This window comes from Podarcis liolepis (genome assembly GCF_965112155.1).
Source record: "Podarcis liolepis genome assembly, chromosome: 2".
Lineage (NCBI taxonomy): Eukaryota > Metazoa > Chordata > Lepidosauria > Squamata > Lacertidae > Podarcis > Podarcis liolepis.
Genome location: NC_139555.1, coordinates 96,069,192 through 96,093,632, shown reverse-complemented (window position 1 = coordinate 96,093,632; position 24,441 = coordinate 96,069,192). Strand labels below are relative to the sequence as shown.

Here is a 24,441-nt window from a genome sequence, read left to right as displayed (position 1 = left end):
AGCCAAAAAAAGGAAACATAATTGTTGACTTTTAAATATGCAGGCAAAAAAAAATCATAGTAAATAACAATAATTTACTTGGAATATTGCTTCATACAGTGTTTCACAGAAACCTAGCATACAATTTTAAAGAAAGTGCTGGCAAATTAATTGTATACTTATGCTTTTTATGTTCAAGTCACATATGAAAAGAATAACATTTTACCCCACATTGAGTACAGTACTGTAGACTGAATATGGGTTTCAGCAGCATCAATCGTATCAACTGAGATTAGATGAAAGTGCATATAGGATAAAAGAGGCATATAACTCTTACATTTTTACCTTGTGGCTAACATGGCAATTTGCCTCCAGCAGCTGGGTGCATCTCAGATAAATTCACGTCAGTATTCTATTGCGAATATGGGTGGACAAATAATCATTTTCCGAATGCACTAATGCTTTTGCATTCTGATGATGGCATGGAGCTCTTGCATGCAGGTGCAGACATTATTTATTTGGGGATTTTGTATTTGTTTTGTTAGGGGCTAATGTGCACATGGCAAGGACTGTGTAGCTGACTACATAAAACTCTATTTGTGAACATGGTAACCTATTTCCAATGGGCAACATTATTTAATATCAACCATTGATAGCTGTTGTCCCTCTTATAAAGTTCAGGAACCATGCTGCATGTATGCACTGAGAAACAGCTGCTGCACTGGATACTTGGATATAGGTTGTCTGAAGGGCTTGACATGCAACAGAGTGTGAAAATATGAGCTTTGTAAAAGATGGGAAAACATGCTCCATTGCAAACTGAACCCCTTCAGATAGCCTAACTCAACGGGGTTCCTCTCAGTGACAATGAAAATAAACACTTATCTGAATCTGCCCTGAGGTGTGCCACATGCATGACACAAGCCAGCAATTTTACCCGTGTTCTAATCACAATCGTATCTGATACCATTTAAAAGCAACATTTAACAAAAAGAACAAACCTGGCTGTCCTCACTTTTCAGTCACTGATTGTCACTGTGCCATGTTTCAGGAGGAGTTAGCTGTCAGAAAGAAAGAAAGAAAGAAAGAAAGAAAGAAAGAAAGAAAGAAAGATCAGTTCAAATCCAAATCTGTCCTTCGGAATGTTTCCTTTAACATGCATATTGAATTGATTATATTTCATTTCTGCTCTTTGGAGTGTGAGGGTTTTCTTCCAGTCTTTTTCCTCCTCCCTTCTCAAACAAAGCTACTTCCAATGTTCTGAGGGCTGGAAATTAATAGCCCTTCTAACTTGGATCTCTCCTGGTAGCCACCACCCCTGGCAAATCGCTATTTGTAGTTTCACCAAAAACAAATCATGCGTCTAATACAGCATTTAAGAGACTGAAATAAATCCATCCCTTGCTACCCTATCATCTTAAATGTTACTATGAAATTTGAACACATATGGCCAAAACCAAAAGAGCCAGATACATTATATAATTATCTTTTCTATTTTTACCTCCTAAAAATGAGATTATTCTGTTTCTTAAGGCTCGGGGAACCTTTTACAGGGGCTACATCCCACAACTTAAGGATAGGGCTACATAAGAACATAATATTTTAAATACTTTTTCTATTACATTTTTAAGAACCAGTGCATGGCTAAATCACAGAAGAGGACCCCAACCTGGCAGAATCTTTAACATAATACCTTCTTGGTAATGTCATGTCATAAACAGCTTTTTAAAAAAAAAGAAAAAGAAAAAGGACTACACGTGAACATTTTCCATTATCTTTGGTGCACTTTACTACGGTTTAATGTGCAACGCAGAAAGATCACAGTCATCTAAATGTTGCTACAAGAATTATCTGTCTCACTACAATTCAAATGCTTTGTTATATGCTTTCTACAGTAGCCTGTGTACATCCCATTCTTCATGTTATCCAGTGATTTAAGGGCCTCTTTTGAGGACCTCAGCTTGATCACTGTCCTTTTCTTCCTGTCAGGAAAGGGAGCAGTCAAGCAGCGATCCTGCTTTCTGCTACTGATTCGCTTCCCTACAACTTGCATTAGACGTTATTAGAGCGGCTCCCAGCAGTGTGTAGTTAAGAGTCTGACAGTGTCCCCATTAGAAAGCCATTTTTCTTATAAAGGGTTTTGTAAATTGGCTATGTTAATGACTACAGAAAGAGGAATTTTTAATTTATTTTTCACCCCTAAAGGAATTATACATTTCTATTCCTATTTTTTTGTATCACAGCAACAAACAGCAATAGAAAAAGAGATAGGAAAGAGAGAGAGAAATAACTTAAAATATAATAGCTCAGCTGTTTGGTTTTCTGTCTAAGCTGTAGCTTATTTTGCCACACCCAACATAATATTCCTGGCAATTAATTTATAATACAGAATTAAGGAAATAGAAATATAGAAATGAAGCCGGTTCTAAAACATTCAGGTTTTTTTAAAAAAAATCAATGTAAAATATGAAGAGGAATGGCAGGATTTTCAAATGTATCCCAGAAAATGAACCTAATATTTACTCCAAACCAAGTTTTATTTAAATCAACATTATGTACTTATTTTCAAATAAATGTGGTAAATGCACTTATAAGCACAACACCCTGAGCTAAAAACTCTGCTCACACAAAACATTTATAATATCATTACCCACAATTTAGTTCACTTTACCATCACATAACAAAATGTTCACATAAACTATGTTTAGAGCAGGAGATAATAATCCTCCTAAACAGCTGACCCTGGGAATAAGTATTGTGTGAACAAGGGCAAGGTGTCAACCATGGGCTTTATCGTGCTTGAACTACTGTGATTCTCAAACTGTTTTCACCCAGATAACCAAATGCAGTTCTGTCTTATTATTTACATTTTTAAATACAGTATAGGAGCCTCTTTTTGGCTGGCAGGAGAATTCTTTAAATAAAGAAATGAATGAGATTATCTAGGAAAGGGATTGTGTGTTGAATCCAGAGGCTGCACAAGAGAAAGGCAATTCTGCTCCCTTCTGCCCTGAAACCTTCTGTACTTCATGGAAACCCTCTCCATAAGGCCAGGGAAGGTCTGAATAGTGGAAGCTGTGTCGTACTGGTCTGCAGTGGAAGAGAGGAAATCACCCAGAATCAAGTAGAGAGATCTCTGGAGATTTTTTTTTGGGGGGGGGGAGGGTACAAGGAGGAGGAAGGAATGAGAAAAATTGTTTGTGCGAACTGTCGGTTCATGCAACCAGTGGATCAAACCCAATTTGTATTATGGATACGTATTCCTATAAAACTCAAGTAATTTTTGCCCTGTAGTGTAGCCAAAGAAAAAGAGGAGGGAGTGCTGGTTGCTAGAAGAGTCGGTGTTACTACGTTCAGATATGCTTTGGGTCTCTGAAACATTTGCTTGCCAAGACAGTACAGTGGTACCTCTGGTTGTGGACACGATCCATTCCGGGGTGCCGTTCGCACCCCAAAAAGTCTGCAACTAGAGCGGCACTTCTGCGCAAGCGTGGAGCGCAATAGAGCGCTTCTGCGCATTTGTGAAACACGCAGAATGCTTCTGCGCATGCACAAAGCGCGCAGAACACTTCTGCATGTGTGGCGAAACTTTGAAGTATACACTTCCAGGTTTGCTGTGTTCGCAAGCTGAAAAGACGCAACATGAACCTAACGCAAGACGAGGTACGACTGTAGTAAACTTTGATTCTGTCCGTGTTCATCTCTATTTTTGCCATGTTCCCATGGACCTCCTGAAAGCAAATGGTGTCCCATTAATCATGAACAAACCACAGTTTAAGAACCACTGATCCAGAGCAATACCTTTTCTGGGTATAAGTTTAAAGGTAGAATCAAACATGTGGTGAGTTGTGGTATACTCTTTTGACAGGATTTTATCACCTCAGCATAAACATGGGGTACTATATGTTTGAAAGTGGATCCTGGTCATAATTTCTCTCTCACATGATAGGCTACTAACCTAATCTCCATGATGTGCAGTTTACACATGTAAGGACATTTTAATGTGGGCTACTTTCAAACATGTCCTCATATGTATCCTGAAGTGGTACAGTCACATGTACTTACATGAAACCTCCTCAGAATACTATCTAAGGGCCCTCATATTTGTGCCTGTTCTGAGGGAAAATCTATTCATATGAGCCTGGTCTACATTGCTGAATTTCCCTCTGCCACTGCCTAATATCGAAATAATTCTGAGGGAAATACCTATTTTTCACAGTTCTTAAATGCTTCACACATTTAAAAAAAGACAGCGAGTTTGCTCCATAGAATAACTGGGAATGACACAAGAGAGTTGGTTTCTTCCAGGGCGTTAGCTTTCCAGTGCAAGGAAGGGTGAAATGTTTCTCTCACCAGTGAAAGGCACACAGTGAGACGTTAACATGAGAGAATAAGCAGAATCCTTTTTAAGAAGAATGGTAGTTATACTTTAATTTAAAAATAAGCTGTTAGACATTTATGACAGGAAAATGTCCCACTAGCTAGATTCCAGTTCTGTTTGTATTTAGAGTGTTTACATATTTTGCCCACAGGAAGTCTCTGCCAGCAAGTCTGAACTTTCTAAAACATCCATTCCAATTCAGGCCTCTTTCTGGCCAGCTCCAAAAGAAAAGCAACCCTCAGCATTCCCAGGAGATGGAGATTTCAAGCTTTCCAATAATAAAATGGATCTGTTAGGTGCTAGACACTACAATAATATTTAAATTACACTTTTGCCTTTTGACCCCTTCCATGCACACCTCATTGTCACACACATTGCCAAAAAGGCATCTGCCAATTCTGTTACATATATAAAAAAAACCTAAACATTTTCTTTCTTTCTTTTCTTTTTTGTACAAGTTCAGTTTTTCATCAAAACCATATGATCGAACAGTGAAATATACAAAGTAATGTGTCTGTGTTACCACAATGTCAGCTGAAAGACACTTTGCTCATCGTCAGCCTATAAGCCTCTGGGCCATGTCATACAGCTCATCAATATTGTACACAAGAAAAGTTTTTTTTTAAAAAAAAGTCTCAAAGAAAAGATTAAAAGCTTCTAATGATGGGTGATGCGGCCTCACAAATATAAAACGGATTACCCAAACTTGGTTGTGATGCGGAAATCAAGAACACTTTCATGATGAGCGAAAGCAACTCTGTGCAATAAAAGGGCCATTTAGTTTGTCATCCTCCACACAGAGCAGTTACATAACTAATAGAATTCTCTCACTGAAAAGGCCTTACAGGTTCAGGGTCCTTCATTTGCAGGCAAGTCTAATAGGCAAACCTAAACATTAGGAGTCCTAAACATTAATAATTATTCCTGTCCCTCCTCTTCTCTGACTTTTGCATGCTATGCCTTCTGAAGAAACACAATCTCTCCTCTGATCTTTGCATATGGCTTCATTGCGATCTCAGTTTTGATCAACAGATAAGCACTGCAATATTGCATCTAGAAGGTACAATGGTAAGATGTTTGAAGCCAATTCAAAACCTGGAAGTGATGCACCATCAAGACATTAACAGTGTAGTTGTCTACTTAGAACAAGGGTCGGCAAACTAAGGCCCACGGGCAGGATCAAGCCCAACTGCCTTCAAGATCCGGCCCACAGACTATCCGTGGATCAGTGTGGGGATTCTGTTCGTTCGGGCCGCGCCATTTCCTCCCCTGAGCCATTCCATTCCCCCCTCTCCCTTACACACACTGCGGCGGCGCCTCCTCCCTCCCTCCTCCTGGCTTCTCCCCGCCTTGCCTAGAGGAGGAAGGGGGCTAGGCTGAGCTGAGGGCCATTTTAAGCAGCCCCTCTTGGGAGCCAGCCCTTTCATACCGCTCATCTTCCCTCCACTGCCGCCCCGCTGGTGCTCCTGTGGGCCAGAGAGTGGAGCAGATGATCTCGCTCTGCCTACTCACGAGAAGCAGTGGTGGCGGCGGCAGCTGCAGGGAAGGTGAATGCAGTGGCTGGGGCTAGAGTGTGTGGAGGAGGACTACTTGCCCCCCTCGCCTCTTCTTCCAGCTCCACACCACACCGCCCCCAGTGCTGCTTCTCTGGCCCACCACAAGGTCTGAGGGACAGTGGACCGGCCCATGGCTAAAAAAATTTGCTGACCCCTGACTTAGAAGCAAGTCCCATTGCATTAAAGGGAATTACGCTCAGGTAAATGGGTATAGGTTTGCAGCCTCAAAGTTTGAAGGAGAAACAGAGGATAAACGAAACTTCATCTTATTGGGAGATTATTGTTGCTACATTCTTTACAGAACTGGGTTTTCAGTGAATTATAAATTGTTGTTGTTTAGTCGTTTAGTTGTGTCCGACTCTTCGTTACCTCATGGACCAGAGCATGCCAGGCACTCCTGTCTTCCACTGCCTCCCGCATTTTGAAGTTCATTTTTATCTATTATTTATACCTTGTCCCATTGGAGGCTGGTCCACTGAGGGACAGCCCTCCCAAGGAGAATTCAGAGAAGTGTTTTTAATCAACTCTTCTCAGAATTACACACTCTTTCATCTCCCACTCCCATTCTGTACTTCAAATTAAAAAAAAAATTTAAAAAAGAGCTCAGTAAACATTTCTGTCAATCTACTGTTCTCTGGCCAATCAATTCTTGGCATCACTCAGCCAATCCTAATCTGTGGCAAAAAGGTCCCTCCCATGTGTCTCGAAGCAAAAAATCCATGTGACTGGATCAGGCTGTTGGAAAGTCTGTTCTAGTGGGTAAGCTCTTACTCCACCTGCCATTAGCCATTAGCCATTAGCAGACATGAGATGAGTCAGGTTCGCTTCAAAAACAGTCCATTGTGGAAGCAGTCGACTATCAGAAGCATACACTGGTGCTGAGACCACTCAGAAAGCAACAGGGAATGTGTCCTACTTTGAGGAGCTTTTGTTTATTTAGTTTAATATTTGTTTTGTGATGTTCAGAGAGACAGAGAGAGACAGAAACGGAGAGAAGAAGCAAGCAAGCTCTATAATAAATACCTGATTTTTACTTTATCACTTTGCATTTTTAAAAAAACTGGGGACCCGGGAGGAGAAATAGTGGCTAGCTTGTGTATGTGGTGCAACAAACTCTGTACAGCAGGGGGCCAGTCCACTGTCCCTCAGAACTTGGGGGGGGGGGCGGTGGACGATATTTTGAGGGGGGGAATGAACGTATTCCTATGCCCCACAAATAACTCAGAGATGCATTTTAAATAAAAGCACACATTCTACTCACGTAAAAAAAACACCAGGCAGGCCCCACAAATAACCCAGAGATGCATTTTAAATAAAAGGACACATTCTACTCATGTAAAAACACTCCGATTCCCGGACCATCCACGGGCCGGATTTAGAAGGCGACTGGGTCAGATCTGGACCCCAGGCCTTAGTTTGCCTACCCATTCTGTACAGTATTAACAATTTCCCAACATTCACTCATTAAAAGCTGCAGCAGCTCCTGGGTAGAACAGGTCATACAGTATAAGCAAGTTCCAACCCATGTGCAATTCTAGAAAAGCTGTGAGGATCTGCTTCCAACATGATACTAGCAGGGGATTTATATTGAATTGTGCAGGAACAGAGGGAAATGTTTCCACTATTATTCCTACCTTGTTATTTTGTTTTTTTAATAATGTTTTTATTTATTTTTATAGTACAGAAAACACATTTAGGGAAAACAATGGTTACCTTACAACAGTAAACAACAAATAACTTGTCCCGATAAAATTACAGGCATTTGTCATGCCGTGTAATAAAGTTTCATTTGATTACTTTAAAAGATCACGCCACATTTTCCCATGAGTGTTGGGTAGATTCCTGCCACAGTCTGAACAATTTATGTATTCAATAAACATTTGCCATATGTTATAAAAGGAATAGGGATTGTGTTTGCCCTTTGCTGCTCTGACCTGACATGTTAATTTCTCAGCCAATGCTACTGACCATACACTGGCGTATCAAGAATCGATGTTAAACCCATACCTTGTTCTTTTGTGAGTTTGTCAGTGAATTTCCAAAATGAAATGTTTGGGCTCTATGCCTGTCTGGATATGACTCCACATTCTTACTCAAAACTGGAAGATAGACTCCCAAATCTCAGACATAACTGAGGCATGATTAGTGAGGTGTGATGAACCCTGCACATGAGCAGAGATTATTACTTCACATTTCCAGGACTGAGCCATGCATTGCAATTATGTTCTGATTGCAAAGAATCTATTGTTGTTGCTGTTGGAATATTTGCTTTTTTTTAAATTTAGAGATCAAAGTGTTTTGGACAGCACATAATTAAACTGATCAAGTACCAATCATTTTTTTAACCTAAAAGATAATTTATAAAATAAAGAAAAAAGAAAAAGAGAAGAAAAAGGGAACACTTCTGATTCTCCATCCATCAGTTTTATAGACTTATGCAAAATCTTTGCTCCAGAACAACATCCAACTCTTCTACTTTCCATAAACCAACCTTTTTTCCTTGTGTAGAAAGGAAAAATGAACTTGTGGTATCTGGGTTTGAAGACTGAAAAAAGGGTTAGGAGAAAGGCTGATTGCTTATGTTTTCTGAAATACCGTATTTTTCACACCATAGGACGCACCTTGTTTTAGAGGGGGGAGAACAAGAAAAAAAAATTCTCTCCCTCTCTGCCCAGCGCCCCTTCAGTGAAGCGACAGGAGGTGCTGCGCAGAGAGGGGGAGAATTTCCCCCCTCTTGTTTTCCCCCTCTAAAACAAGGTGCCGTTTAAGGTGCGTTCAGACGCCTTCAGGCGGCTACCTTGGAAGCCTGGAGAGCGAGAGGGGTCGGTGCGCACCGACCCCTCTCACTCTCCAGGCTTCAGGTTCCTTTCGACCTGCTCTTTGGGGCTGGCGGGGGTAAGCCCACCACCAGCCCCAAAGAGCAGGTCGGGGAGCAGCGCAAAGGCGTGCGGCTATAGAGCCTCCTGCCATAGCCGCATGTCACCTCTCCAGCCGGGAGAGGGTCGCGGGGGGCTTCTTTAGCCCCGTGCGCGCTCTCCCAGCTGGAGAGGTGGCACGCGGCTATAGAGGCTCCTGCCATAGCTGCGTGTCACCTCTCCAGCTGGGATAGGGTAAGCGGGGCTTCTTTAGCCCCGAGCGCGCTCTCCCGGCTGGAGAGGTGGCACGCGGCTATAGAGGCTCCTGCCATAGCCGCGTGTCACCTCTCCAGCCGACAGAGGGTCGCGGGGCTATGCTGTCTTTGCTCCATAGGACGCACACACATTCCCCCTTCATTTTTGAAGGGGGAAAAGTGCGTCCTATGGTGCGAAAAATACGGTAGCCTAAACTGAGATTACCAGAGGCAGTTAAGAACCACAAAGATAGACAAAACACAACTGGAAGACAAGTTTCACAACTATTTCATTCCCACACTGTATAGGATGAAACTGGAAAGAATAAGGGGACGGGGAGAGAAATAGAGAGTTTAATTTAACAGAATTAGGCAGCCTTGCAAATAAGGGAGAAGGTGCACATTAAGAAGACAAAGGTCCCAATCCCACTTTTCCTCATAGTTTTCACAGAGAGAGGAAGTAGTGACAGTGGATGATTAACTCTTCTGCTGCCTGCCCGTTTTTCCAGTCTGTTTTTAATAGTTTTTACAGAACTGGAAGTTAACCTGAGCAAGAAATGGCAAGGAAACACTCAGCAAGTGTGAGAGGAGATGAGACAAATTCTCTGCTCCCAATTCTCCCTTGCAAATGTCATCCTCACCACCCATATTTCAAAAAGCACATTTGCCACCAAACCTCCTGGCCCACAATAATGTTTACAAGTAGCACATCTACCAACACATACCCACCCGATTTAGTACATTGTGGCCTACAGAAGGCATAATAGATGAGAAAGGATGGGGAATAAGCACCCTATCCTTCCTCCGTTTACAAAAGCCTTCTTGCAGACTCATGTTAACTCAGGTAATTCAGCAGCTAATAATAATAATAATAATAAAGTTTATTATTTATTTAATTTATATTTAGAAGCCCGGAATCATACAACCATTTGCCTCAACTTCTGTCAGAAATTGTCCACTACAGCAGGCCATGGAGGAAGTTTCTTGTATAACATACCCTGGTCTTTCCTCTTTTCAGAAATAATTATACACAATACTTTAAAATTAACTACCCTGCTCCCCCAATAATGGCTGCTCCCCAAGTTTCATCCCTGTGTACATGCATTGGTCACTGTCGGTACATTGCTGTAAATGTTATGACCAGTATAGACCTATCTTGTCCAGTGAGGGCAGGTTAAGAGTTTTCCACCTTCCTTCACTTTGGAAGAGATGCCCAAACAATTCAGTTCCTCTGCTACATGATCCTGAGGAAAGTGTTAGACCCCTCACAGCTCAGAATATCTATAGTGATAGTTTTACTACAGCTGACCATTATCAGGTCTTCATTGTGGCTATTCCAACAAGAAGTGTGTCTGCTTGATGCTTACTACGATGAGCTCTTCCACTGAAAACTGAGGTTGTGATCGGGAAGGCAATCAAGCAGGAATCAGATAGAAATTACTCTCGATCACTGCCAAAGAGGCCAATATAAGAGCTGCTGACCTAGAAAGGAAAGGCTGCGCATCAGAGCACCAATCCCTGCGGTCATTTAGCTCCTTGTGCTCCCCATGCTTCAACAATGTGCTTTCATATCTGAAGCATACATACATGCCAACTTGCATTTTTCACATGTATTTCTCCTTATTCTCTTGTTCAGACCCTTGAAAAGAGTGGGAGGAGGGATGGGGGCTGCCCACTACCCTTTTGGGGATCAGCATTTACACATAGGAAGCCTGCAATCATGAGAACAGTTTGCTTTTGTTTCCAACAGGCACTAGGTGCTATAGGCATTCCTTAACAAGAATTCAGATACCTTAAAACCTTGTTATATCATCACTGTCCTCAGCTAGTTGCACAACATTTTTCTTCTGGTTCGGGGCGGGGGGAATTGTCCATTGTAACTTGACTGGAAAAGCATGTGCCTTAAGTGCCCTCGCTACTCCTAATTACAGAAGCTATTAGTCACTAGTATCCATATTTGAAAAAAGCAAATGGATTTGCTCTTCAGTATTCAATTCCCCGCTTTCACTATTGCTAATACAATCTGCTTCTCACTGTTCTCTTGCAACTACTCAACACTGAAAGCACTATCCAACCAACGCAGAGCTATACAGCTAGGCTCCCTTGCACCTTTGGTAAGGAGATTATTTGTATCCCTTGAACAATGTTTGCACCCCCTGGGCCTGCACCCTTGGTGGGGGCCAATCTGCGAGTATAGCGAAGTATAAAAATCCAATAAATAATAATAACCTAGCCAACCCCTGGGTATGACCCTGGTTGCCACTTACTGCCCCTTAAAAAAGGGGGGTACATGGACCTCACACAGTGTTTGGGAGATTCTTTCATCCTAGTATATTTGTAAAGTAACTACAGTTGCAGGTAACTAGGACACTAGCAGCTGAGAGAGAGAGAGAGAGAGAGAGAGAGAGAGGGAGAGAGAGAGAGATATGATGATGCTGGGTGCTAATGTACAAATCAAAAGAAAAAAATCCTTATTTTATTTTATTTTTAAAACTGCTTTATCTTCAAGGCCTTTGCTCTGGGCCTTTACTTTAATTATACTATTACCCATACATTCTACCTGAGATAAAAAAATATTTGCATGAGTGAAATCGTGCAAATCAATAAAACTACATCTGTGCAAATATCACACGTCACATTTGCAATCTAGTTTAATAACAAACTACCTTAATAACTAGTCTGACTTTTAAAAACAAGGAATATAAAGGTATATAAACATGTGAAAGTATGTATTTGAACATTAATAAAGAGGTAACTGAATGGTTTTGCAGTTACTTAGGACAAAACACTTGACTTAATAATAGTAGCCATAATCCAGATCTTCAGCACAGTGCCAGGAAATATACTGTCAGGCTCACAGCAGCTGCAACCTATGAGAATGGGGCATGGGGGGAAACCCATGCCAGGAGCATGTATGCCATAGTCCTTACCGAAAAGTAGACTTAGATTGCACTAGCTCAAGAGATCTAGCAATTAGAAAATGAATGCAGGTACACAGGTGGTACTTCAGCTCATCGAGTTTGCCCCATCAGTTTTCTCCCAGCCACAGGGAAGAGTGACAATGCATCCATCATGACCTAGTGGTAAGCCATGACACATTCCTGGGCTTAGAGCCTCACCACCCACTGAGGGAGCTTCCTTCCAAGACCACAGAAACCATCAAATTATTTGAAGAGGCGTAACCTTGCATGGGGGCCTGTCTGACCGCAAACAATTAGGTGTCCTGCCGGGAGGAACAGATGATCGACTATTACCCAATAGGCAGCTATGTACATATCAAGCTAGCACATGGTGTGTGTGTGTGTGTGTGTGTGTGTGTGTGTGTAGAACAGGCATAGGCCAACTCAGCCCTCCAGATGTTTTGGGACTACAACTCCCATCATCCCTAGCTAACAGGACGTGATCAGGGATTATGGGAATTGTAGTCTCAAAACATCTGGAGGGCCGTGTGTAGAGACACAATTTCATGCTTCTCCTGGAGACAGGATCTGACTGTGTACGTAACCCTACGGTCTTCTTCCGCATGCAAAGGCTCCTTATTCTAGATGTTGGTTTTAAGCAAACTATTCAAGCAGAGTACAACAAAGGAGCTGAAGCAGTGGGTTCTGTACACATCTTTGTTGTTTTGACTGTTTGGCCTGAGGCAGTCTTCTGCAGGGGTAGATTATTAAGTAACGACACATGTGTTTATACTGTAAATAAGAGCTAAATAAAAGAAAAAAAACCCTACTTTTTTAAAGAACACAGGAATCAAACGCAAAACTTGTAAAGATGCAAGCATTTCCATTCATGACCTTTAGACACAATTATCTTCTGGCTCATAAATAATTTGCTTCTGATTCTAGTACTAAAAAAATGAATATTTTGAAACATTACAATCCAATTGTGCATTACCTCAATCAGCACAGTGTTAATTGATTCAACAACTATCTACAGGTGGCAACCATTCTGTGTGGGGGTTCCATTCCTGGCCCTGCACATGTCAGCAAAGAGTGCAAAAACCCACTCTGATCCTATTCCCCTCTCTTTGGGGTCAAAAAGGACCTGTGCGGCAGCAGTCGGATGTCAGCTGGATTCACCTAAAATGGTTGCTGACTGTATTTGAAAAAATAGTTTTGCCAGCTTATCAGTTTTGAATCCTCATCTTAGATCCTCAAATTTATTTATTTATTTATCTTCAGCAACTTTGTACAGCAACTTTGTGCCTTAACCTCTCCTGCTTCTCTCAAGCAGCAGCAGCAGTCTCAGGCATATCATCTGCCTCACCCTTAATGGATGTGGAGCAGCGGCGGAGCAAGCCAATCCGCCGCCTGGGGCGGCGCACGTGCCCTGTGCCAGCTGCTCACAGGGGCACCGCGGGACCTTCGAGGGGTCTCCCTGCCTCCTCCCATTCAGCCGCCCTACAGCTGAAGGGGAGGCAATGGGCAGACCGTTTGGGACAGTGCAGAGCCTGTGAGCGCTCAAGCCACTGCGTCACTCCCAGGAGAGATGCGCAGCTCGGGCACGCTGCAGGCCCCGTGGTGAGTGCCACCCACCATTTTGTCACCCCCCTCAGCAGGGACACCTGGGGCACACCACACCTACCACACACACACACCCCGTGCTACATCCCTGATGTGGAGTTCCTACCTTCTCCTATCTCTTTTCCACATCTATTCTCCTGAAAAGAACAAGAAGCAACTTTTCTCTTCAACTCCACTAGCAGTACTGCCCACAGTCTACATAGAAAAACAAAGAATGTTGCCAATCCACTACAGGGAGGGTGATCAACCAAAACTCCATTGCAATGGTACTGCAGTAGAGCAGGGAGGGAACTTATCCCTCAGAATATCTTCTCAGTTTCTCAAGATTGGCTGATCACACTAGGAACTGCTATTTTGCCACCCATGTCAGTGCTGCACTGAGCAAATAGGGTGATGTCTGAAGTGTGACACAATGTTAGGAGAGTGGGTCAGATTAGGATAGAACTGGAGGTGTTATTCTGCGTATGGACAGAGCCTTTGGTCCAGCAGATGTTCCTGCTTCTGAAGAGGGAGACTTTTCACCAATTCTCCCTATTGCCCATTGGCTCCCTGAACTACTTTCCACACTGTTCTTCATGGTGTCCCAATCCTTCTTCAGGCTGAATGAGTCTCTGAGCAGGTGGAAACTATCCAGGCCTAATTTCACATTGAAAAAGATTTGCACTCAACCACCCAAATTTGGTATTAAAGAGAATTACTGCTTGCAGAATCCATGTGTCACTTAATAGTGGAGGTAAACACACACACACACACACACACACACAGAGAGAGAGAGAGAGAGAGAGAGAGAGAGAGAGAGAGAGAGACATTCAGGACAAATATATGTTCAATGATAATACACTTACTAATGTTTAGAATGCATTCTCTCACACCTGAAAGAGTACCAGGTTTAGGTCCTCTTTGCTTTCATATAAGTTTCTGTTGCAACAGGATAAAAGATATAGACAAATATTCTCTTGAGAGCAAATGCAATATGAACTCAAGGGTTAAGCAGCATTCGACTGACTTCTACCTCATGGGACCTATAATTTGCACACTGTATTCATAAAGGTACGAGAGTTCAAATGGCATGAATTAAAAGCCTATAGTTTCTTCTGCTTTTTACATGTTACATTGATAGGCAGCCAATTTCTGCAGTGATAAAAGGCTTCTATCAAGATTTTAAAAAAAGTGACGGTACAGTGAGCTTTTACACGATTACTATTGTATTTTATTGCTCCTATCTTTTTTTCTTACAACTCCTATTCATTATAAGTGCTGCAATAGTCCTTCTAGTCCAAAGGCACAGAACAGTCCTTGAGAAACAAACCATAGAGATGCATTCAAATCCTGCATGGACATATTGATAATAAATAAACATGTGAATTTAATAGCTTCACAGAGTGTACACTATAATAGGTGACTTTATGCATATTTTAAAAATATTCCACATGGTTTTTTAAAAAAAAAGAAATGGGAAAAACAAAACTGTGAAATATTTACTGGAATAACTACAGAGGCCTATTATTTATTTATTATCCTGCTGTCTCACTGAAATGCTCAGACCCTGACCCACCTCAATGCAGGTGGAGGAGCTAATGTTTAATTGGGGTTTTTAGAATCCAATATGCTCAGGAGCCGGAGGAGGAGGGGAGGAGGTGCTGTGCCTCCTTTCTCGCCTTCTCAGCCACACTGCAGAGGGCAGAAACATTCAGTCCTTTCTGGGTGCTGCTTCACCAGCACAATTCCTGCAAAGAACGTACTGGAGAATTAGAGCCCTACACCAGCAAGACTGCATCCCATGGTGGGCATGTGCTGGTGCATGTGCTTCGCTGATAAGCCATACCGGCTTGTCATTCCCCTTCCAGTGCCGTTGCCTGCAATGTGTCCAAATAATTCCTGCATCAGCTGTTGCCATGATAGCCATAATCAAGAGCAGGCACAGACAAACTCGGCCCTCCAGATGTTTTGGGACTACAACTCCCATCATCCCTGGCTAACAGCACCAGTGGTCAGGGATGATGGGAGTTGTAGTCCCAAAACATCTGGAGGGCCAAGTTTGCCTATGCCTGATCAAGAGTAAGATACTGTCGACCCACCCCCAAGCCCAAGCCCTGGACCAACACAGAGGTGTTTTTTCTCTGCATCCCCTCCCCGTGGTTAGGTCTCCTCTTCCTGCCTTGGGACCTATGTGGTTTCAGCCATCTCTTTTTCAAAACTGCGTGTCCAGCAGATTCCCTGCAGGAATTCTGGAATAGAAGCAGTATTTTGATAAGTAAATAAAAATAATGAATGAAATATTTTCTTTGTGAAAAAGAAAACATGGGGACAGATACTTCGCTTTCTTAACCAACTTACGCCCCCACCAGCCACACACTTTACACATCTGCAGTTGTGAAAACTAGACTATACACAATTGAATATCATTATTTCTCTCTATGTATGTGTTTATAGCCATGGGTGGAAACTGACAAAGAATTTGCTGCTCCAAATCTGAAATCCAGGACTTGTGCAAATCTCTCTCTCTCTCTCTCTCTCTCTCTCTCTCTCTCTCTCAAAATATTTTAGAAAGGAAGCAAATCAAAGAATCAGCTGACAGCTCACTGCCCATAGTACATGGTTGGAAATGGCACTGGAACATGAGTATGTTTGATCTAGATCTTTCTGAAGTGACAGAAATACTCCCCAAACTAATATTTGTTCATGTACTATTCCTGAACTGCCTTTTATTAGCCATCTATTTTGTTGGTAACACAATTAGGAAATAGGCACTATGCCACGGTAAGAAAAGAAAAAATCTTTATAGCTACCCTATGCTTTAAGATGACACTTCCTCACAAATTTTAACAAGCATTTTAAGAGAAACCTAACTTTAAAATTCAAGTCTGTGCCACAGATAGTCTAATAATACTATTATAATAATACCACTAGAATTACCTTTCCCCTTTATTCTTAGTTACTTCTGTTATTAAAGTATCTTGTTCAGACATGAAGCCCTCGGTTATCCCTGCAACATCCCTTCATTGGGAGAACCAACGAGAGAAACAGACTTGAGTTGGATTTGATGGTCACAGTATAAGCCTGAGTTAAGAAGGGCAGAATTACAAGGTAGCACTCTGATAAACTAATGCTACACCTGCAATCAAAATTCATTTTAAGCATCCCATCCAAGAGACCACTTAGAAAAGGTCCACCCTAGGTTCACAAACTGCTGAGCAAGCTCTCCCTACCGAAGTTACAGCAGAGTGTACATTCAACAGATGCCGTTTAGACAGGGGCTTTCCTTGCCCCGAGGTACAGTTCAGCTTGTCCATTCTACTGTGCAATTACAGAATCAATAAAACATCCCTTTGAAACTCCCTGGACTAGTGCCGACATGCCGACAGTAGTCATGCTGACATCCCCCCGCCTCCGTTTCCGTTATTACTGCCGTCAAGCACTCTGAGAAGCGAGACATCAAACCAGGTTGCAGGCTGAAAGCAAGGACACGTGCACGAAAGCAACAGAACTGAGGTTTCGCTCATGTAATATTATGTCAGTCACATTCTGCTGAAAGTACTTGAGAACAAAAAAAACCAACAACCTGCAGCTCAAGTTGTTCTCTGTGAAGGTAAACCGAGCGCACTGTGGGTTTGAAAACCACATTCGCCTGTCGGCCTCCTAAACAATCAATATTATGTCATGATTTTAGCATGGGCTTATGCTCAACAGATCTCCCCACACTGGTTGCAAATCCACAGCATTATAGAAATGAAAGGGTATACTTTGTTGAGTGTAGAAATGGCATGGTGATCCTTTGCGTCTGTAAGAGGGTTCCATATGCATTCTGGGAGCAGGATGAAAATGTATATATAACATGACGATATAGCTTTCTTCTATGCTGTTAAATTTGTATCTCACTTTTCTAATCTCCTCCATATGTATGTACTGTTGCTGGACCCTGAGGAGTGGTGTCTGGATACTGATGAGTGGACACTGGGAGAAGTGGGGTTGGAGATTGACTGAGAAGAAGGCATCAGTCATATGGGGGACCCTGTAACAGCCAGGAGATGAGAGTCAGAGGCAGGAAATGCTGAAGGACTGGAGAGTGAAAAGCAGGTGCAGGAGGAGGGAGAGAAAGGTCAGGCTGGTACAGAGCCAAGGGCTTACACACCTCCTCCTCCTGCCCCCACCTCTCCTGCTCCATTGTCTCCCAGGACCAGCCCAGAATTGAAGATGGAGGAGCAGAAGTAGGTTACACGAAGACGCAGTCTTCCCTCGGGGGAAGGGTTTAAATTATTTAACCCCCATTGTAAGGTAAAGGTAAAGGGACCCCTGACCATTAGGTCCAGTTGTGACCGACTCTGGGGTTGCAGCGCTCATCTCGCTTTATTGACCGAGGGAGCCAGCGTACAGCTTCTGGGTCATGTGGCCAGCATGACTAAGCCGCTTCTGGTGAACCAGAGCAGTGCACGGAAATGCCGTTTACCTGCCCGCCAGAGCGGTACCTATTTATCTACTTGCACTTTGACGTGCTTTTGAACTGCTAGGTTGGCAGGAGCAGGGACCGAGCAACGGGAGCTCACCCCGTCGCGGGGATTCGAACCACTGACCTTCTGATTGGCAAGTCCTAGGCTCTGTGGTTTAACCCACAGCGCCACCCGCGTCCCTTACCCCCATTGTAAGTCAGGTTTATTATCAACGTTTACAGACTTTCAGCTGTTTGCAATGAGCAAATCAAACAAAAGCAATTTGAATTAGCTCAACACAATGGATGCTTCAAGTGGTTTCGCCAAATTCACCTGAAATTCAGCTGCAATACAGTGCAGATGGATAGGAGAAGCTGTCTGTCTGCCCTCTACTGCTTACAGGGAACATATTCCGCTGAAAGCAATCCAAAACAAGTAGACCATTCATACTAACCAAATGGGTGTCTGAGTACACATTCCACTGAAAACCCTCCAGTGGAGACTGACCATCTGTACTGGGATAAATTTTGGATGTACACCCTTGCATAAACCATTATTCCCACTGCCATCACCATCCAGGTCTACTGAGTAATAGCAACAAGAAAAAATGGTTTAAAAGGCCAATGTATCAATAGTGAGATTCTTTTCAAAGTACTCCCTGCACATCTCATTATCAGAGACAGATGTTAATTTTCCCCATCCAGTCCATTAATTCTGAAGTATAATCATTCATTTCAAATTCTAAAACTTAGGCATGAGCACTCATCCCACATATCTAGTTAGATTTCCAGTAAAAACATCTTAAAGTCTTCCAAACTACTTCTACTGTACTTGAAAAACTATAAAACTTGTAACCCTGGAAAATGAAGTCCCCTCTTTATTCGTGAGCCAGGTAAAACTCAGGAAGTGACACGAGAAGCTTTCTCAAACAGCCCTGCCACAGCAACCACAACTCCAAACTGGAAAGACCACCCTGGGAATAAGAAGCAATTCAGATTTCCTCCCAGCTAATTCCCGAGTCTCTTTTAGGCCGAAAAAAACCCCCATGCTCACTTTTAATATGGTGGTTTTCTGATGTAAACTACTGTATTTCTCCCTTAACAACCTGTTCAGAGGTCTGTTACTGGTCCAAAGATGAGTTAATTAAGGGGACAGTACAGTCTGTCCCAGCACTTCATGACCATTAAAATATATTTTACGTTTCCTGAAATGTCTATATACTCTGTTTTTAACAATTATTAGAATTTCCTTATTCTTCTGAAGCATCTCCTGCTTGAAGATTTGAATCCTCACATACATAAGGAATCAAAACCAGACATTGTCATGATAACTAATTCTTTGACCTCCTATGCCCGAAGCTACAGAAGAGTTAGATGAGGACTTATAATTCTTGTCTTAAAGATATGGAGACTATGGCTTAAAACACATTAAGACTTTTCCTTTGCTTTTACCAGTGTATCTAAAGCAGAAACTAATCTTCAATCTTGGTAGACGAATCACTTATAAACAAGGAACTGCTGTGAACTAACATGGATATATAAATTCATCAGTAATAAAATGAGTCTTAAAATAATATGGTTTTTATGTAGTACATACTTGACTTTACCACTTCTATATGTTTGGGGAGAGGTGTGGAAAAGAGGCTCCCAGACAAAATTCTGGTGTGTATCTGAAGAAGTGTGCATGCACACGAAAGCTCATACCAAGAACTAACTTAGTTGGTCTTTAAGGTGCTACTGGAAGGAATTTTTTTATTTTGACTATGGCAGACCAACACGGCTACCTATCTGTAACTAGACAAAATTCTGTCTCCTAACATACTAGAAAGGTGGGGTGGGGTGGAAGTTCCCTCTCCTTAAATGGGAATTTCTCAGGAACATAATATAATTTTATCCATCTGAAACAGCCCTTTAAAAAACAAAAACAGCAACATTCCTACATATCATATCCCACCTTTCCCCCAAAGAGCTCAATGTGGCATACATGACTGACCCTGCCCACTTTATTCACAAAACAACCCTGTGAAGTAGGGTGAGGCTGAGAGTCAGAAACTGCTCCAAGATTACTCAGCTTCGTGACTTGAGTGGAGTTTCAACCTTTGTCTCCCTGGTCCATTGGTATAAAGCAAGTGGCAAGTAATTGCATTAATGCTTATTAATTTAATTTTAATGACTCCTGCAGAAATTCAGGCTTACTGCAACAGGCCAAGGCTCAACCTCAAAACATTTTCTGTAAGTTTTACTTACTGTAACAGAAAATTGAACAAGATTCCTAAATATTTCCCATGGGAAACAGCACTGCCTTCAAACTGTGAGTAACCTAAAGTAGCCAACACCCAGAGAGGAAACTACAAATCAAATCTAATTGCTGCAGCACAGACTGGGCTTCACTATGATAGATCCAAATATAAGCTGCAAATGTCTGATTGCTGACAGATCACTTTTGCTTTAAGGCTACACTGTACGTCAATCAAAATTAAATTCATTATGCTCATCACTACCAAGTAATCAGAAAAAGGCTACTTTGAGCCCAACTAATGGGATGTTCAAAGGCTCCCCAATCTGCTCTGTCTCTGCCACCAACGTGAGACATAGAGGAGGCAGCTGAGACTTTGAAAAATCACTAGCTGGGCAGAGGAGAAAGACCTGTAAACCAAAATAAAAATGAGAATTAAAAATGTGCATGTTGTACAAACAGAATATAAAACAGGTTGAAGTGTACTATATTTTCCTCACCGATGAGAAGAGATCTCTATAACTCACTGGTTGCTCTGATCACTTGTGAGCCATTGGGTATTTCTTTGCTGCTTGGGTAAAATATAAGTCATTCATAGCTGAAACATAATTTCTCTTCCTTTCCCCTGCCACTATATGCTGTGTGTGAATATGTCTTGTATATAGGCACACTAACATCCTGCACTGCTCAAAAACACCTTAAGGTTCCTCAGATGGTGGGTATTGGAACATTTCTGTTGCCATGGATTAGGGGCCACTATGCATCACAATAATCATAACCCATAACTGGATTTTACACCGCTATATCAGTTGTGCATTATCACAATCTTCTTTTCTTACTTTGTTCAATCTTTTCCTTACTTTGCTCAGTTGAATACTTTTTTTTTTTACTCCTATATTATATATACAAGTGTGTGTGTGTGTGTGTGTGTGTGTGTGTGTAAATAGTTTTCCCCAAATATGATAACTGTTATATGAGCAGAAACAAAGTGTCAATATTACTTATTTTAGCATAGAAAGAATTTTACTAAAATACTGGGAAATTCAGGGATGCGGGTGGCGCTGTGGGTTAAACCACAGAGCCTAGGACTTGCTGATCAGAAGGTCGGTGGTTCGAATCCCCACGACGGGGTGAGCTCCCGTTGCTCGGTCCCTGCTCCTGCCAACCTAGCAGTTCAAAAGCACATCAAAGTGCAAGTAGATAAATAGGTACCGCTCTGGCGGGCAGGTAAACGGCGTTTCCATGCGCTGCTCTGGTTCACCAGAAGCGGCTTAGTCATGCTGGCCACATGACCCGGAAGCTGTCCCTCGGCCAATAAAGTGAGATGAGCGCTGCAACCCCAGAGTCAGTCACGACTGGACCTAATGGTCAGGGGTTCCTTTACCTTACTGAGAAATTCACTAAAACTGCATGTCATTTTAAACAAATTTATTCAAAAATGTTTTTTGGGAGGGAGGGAAAGGTTTTTCTGTACTTCCACAAACCTTAGGATTTCCCCCAAGCATGCTGATATATCTGTCTTATTTTTCAGTGAACTTAGTTTGGCTATAGTTTTATTGGCATTCAACAGTTGAGTCTGCTCTCACGGGGACTGGTGATGGCCATCTTTATCTTTTTTTGCTCAAAGTCTTATATTAACAGAAGTCAGCCCAATAAGGCTTTTGTGATTGCTCCCTACTGTTTTTATGCTAGGTTATTGAGGCATGGTTCTATTTATCTTAATTTTTAGATTTTAATGGGTTTTATTTTTAAAAAAATACTTATTTCTGAGTTGTAAATTGCTCTGGATTTTAAGAGTTGGCTTTTACTCAACTTCAGTAACAGCTGATTCCGCATACACACAGCTATGCTAAGCTTTCTTGGGCCGGAAATATACAGTACCTCAGAGTTCACGGTAACACTATTTCCAGAAAGAAGCTATTGAAGCTATATCATATAGCAGCTTTCTCAGCCTAAAGGGGTATCAGCAATTTGGGTTTAGAAACTATTTAATCTGAACCAAAGTAGTATTGCATAGCTAGGAGGTGCTAACTTGATTCAGAGAAGGTTCCAGTGCTCCACAGACTGGGAATTTGTTGTACAGTGGTACTTCCGGTTGCGAATGGGATCCTTTCCGGAGGTCCAGCCGCATCCTGAGGAATTTGCAACTGGAGGTGCCGCTTCCGCGCATGGGCACGGTTTAGCACTTCTGCGCATGTGGCAAAACCCGGAAAGATACTTCCGGATTTGTAGCATTCACATCCTGAAAGATACACACACAGAGGTGTGAGTATCTAGAGGTACCACTGTATTCTCGATGTAACTAAACTCCATATGAAAGCACAGGTGCTTGTGGGTGTTCCTGCCATACTACTTGAGAATGAGATGGCAAAAGTGACAAGAAGTGGCAGCTCCATCCTTAGTTGGTTGACTCCTGTACTCTGCAGAGACAATCCTGCAACTGCCATCTCTTGTAGGTTACTGCATCATCCTTGAAAACAGTCTAGATCTAGAAACATCATTTAGTGCAAAATGTGGTTCGCCACACTGTTAGCAGGAGCAGAAGAAAGTGGGTTGTCCCGATCCCACCCCGCTTGCACTATCTGCCTATGGCCAATTTCAAGAACATTTTCAGCCCAAATGTCTCGCCAAGAGAAGCACCTTCTCCCGTATGCATGCATCTCAAGACCTTCAAGTGAAATCCATCTTGCAATTCCATTATTCACACAAAAGAGATAACAAGGCAGGCAAACAGCACAGCCTTTTTGTAGATGGCTTCTATAGTCCTGAACTCCTCCTGGGGGGCTCAAAGGAGTGGGCGTTCCTTCAATATATGCTTTTGAACCAAGGCACCAATTTAATGTTTTTCATTATTATTTTGTCTCCTGCACTTATTTTTAATTTCGATTCAAATTCTTCCTTTTAAGGTTTTTATCCGAATTGTATGTTTAGAGTTCTGTTTTATCTGTACTTCGCCTTGTGTGTGGTTTACTGTTGATTAAATGATCTGAATAAGTAAAGGCAAAGAGCCACTGGATGAAAACAGGAAGATAAAGACAGACGTAAGATAAGAGTTTGTCTAAAGGCGGAAATCAGATCGCAAAGTTAAGTAAACAGAGAAGAATGCTGAGGGGAAGATTTCTTCTCAAGTGGCATAATATCTGAAGGAGCACCTCATCTCACATCAACCTTGCTCAGGTATTTGGAGCAGTAGATGAAGCCCCGTCTCTAGTGATGCTACCCACTGTGTTTCAAGGGGTGGCAGTGTGAGAGAGGGGCTTCTTTGTGGTAGCACCCAGGTTGTTCACCATCATTGTCATGATTTTTGGTGATTGATCAAGATGCACCTCTTTACCCAAGCCTTTGGTTTGAGTGGATATCTGCAGTTCTGTGGAGCCAGTTCTAATTGTACATTGTTATGCAGTTTTTTAAAAATACATTTTTGTGGTTCACCCTGGAACCATTTGAAGGATGGGCAATAAATACAAACAAACAAACCATCTTAAGAAAATATTCATGTCTTTCTGTTTTCCTGTTAGATGCAGATATATGGGTCAAACTAATTTTCTCCTCCTATTCAAACCATTCCCCATCCATTTCAGTGGAGTAGCTTAGTCCACCTATAAGTTCCTGTGCATATACAGACAGCGTTCAGCGACCGAAATAAATTGTTACAGGCAATGGAACCTTATTCAAATCTTATAATTTGTATACCTTTAAGGTACTACTAGACTGGATGTTTAGCTGTAAGTAGCAGTTTATTTACTTTTAAGCGCCACCCTATGAGACAGAAACATATACCAAAACCAGAATTATTTTATGGCATATTGATACCAACACGTTTTTAATATAAATATTCTTCCACAACATTTAACTTGATTCCTCTCACGGAAAAGAATGATCATTTCCAGACAGAGGCCCTTTCCAAATTTACCAAGAAAGGGATGACATAATTGGTTTCTTGTTTTGTTTTTTGAACCTGTCCTCTATTTTGCTAGGAAGTTAACTTACACTGAATGGGCTCCATATGGACAGGTGTTTATAAAAGTAAGAACCTGGCTCTCTCCCTCCCTCTTGATATTGTTATAAGGGAAATTGTATACTCTTCACCTTACTCTGATATGGCAATGATTACAATGTAATTCTATAGTATTTTCATTCCACTGAATTGAAAAAATTCACAGTCCAGAGACCCTTAAAAATATTACTTCTGCATCTCTTTTTTCTTCCACCAAGTCTCAACCCAGCTAGA

The 24,441-nt window shown here is 41.9% G+C and overlaps 1 protein-coding gene across 29 annotated transcripts in view; it reads right to left on the bottom strand.

Annotated features, from left to right (window-relative positions):
- FOXP1 (forkhead box P1) overlaps nucleotides 1-24,441 on the bottom strand; it is a 546,942-nt gene that overhangs the window by 383,605 nt on the left and 138,896 nt on the right. For 25 of the 29 annotated variants that reach the window (XR_014522962.1, XR_014522963.1, XR_014522964.1 and 22 more), the window contains one exon: nucleotides 981-1,040. The exons of the other annotated variants lie outside the window; for them this stretch is intronic. The gene's annotated coding sequence lies outside the window, so the exon portion shown is untranslated. The remainder of the gene's footprint in view (nucleotides 1-980; nucleotides 1,041-24,441) is intronic. 29 annotated transcript variants of the gene reach the window in all.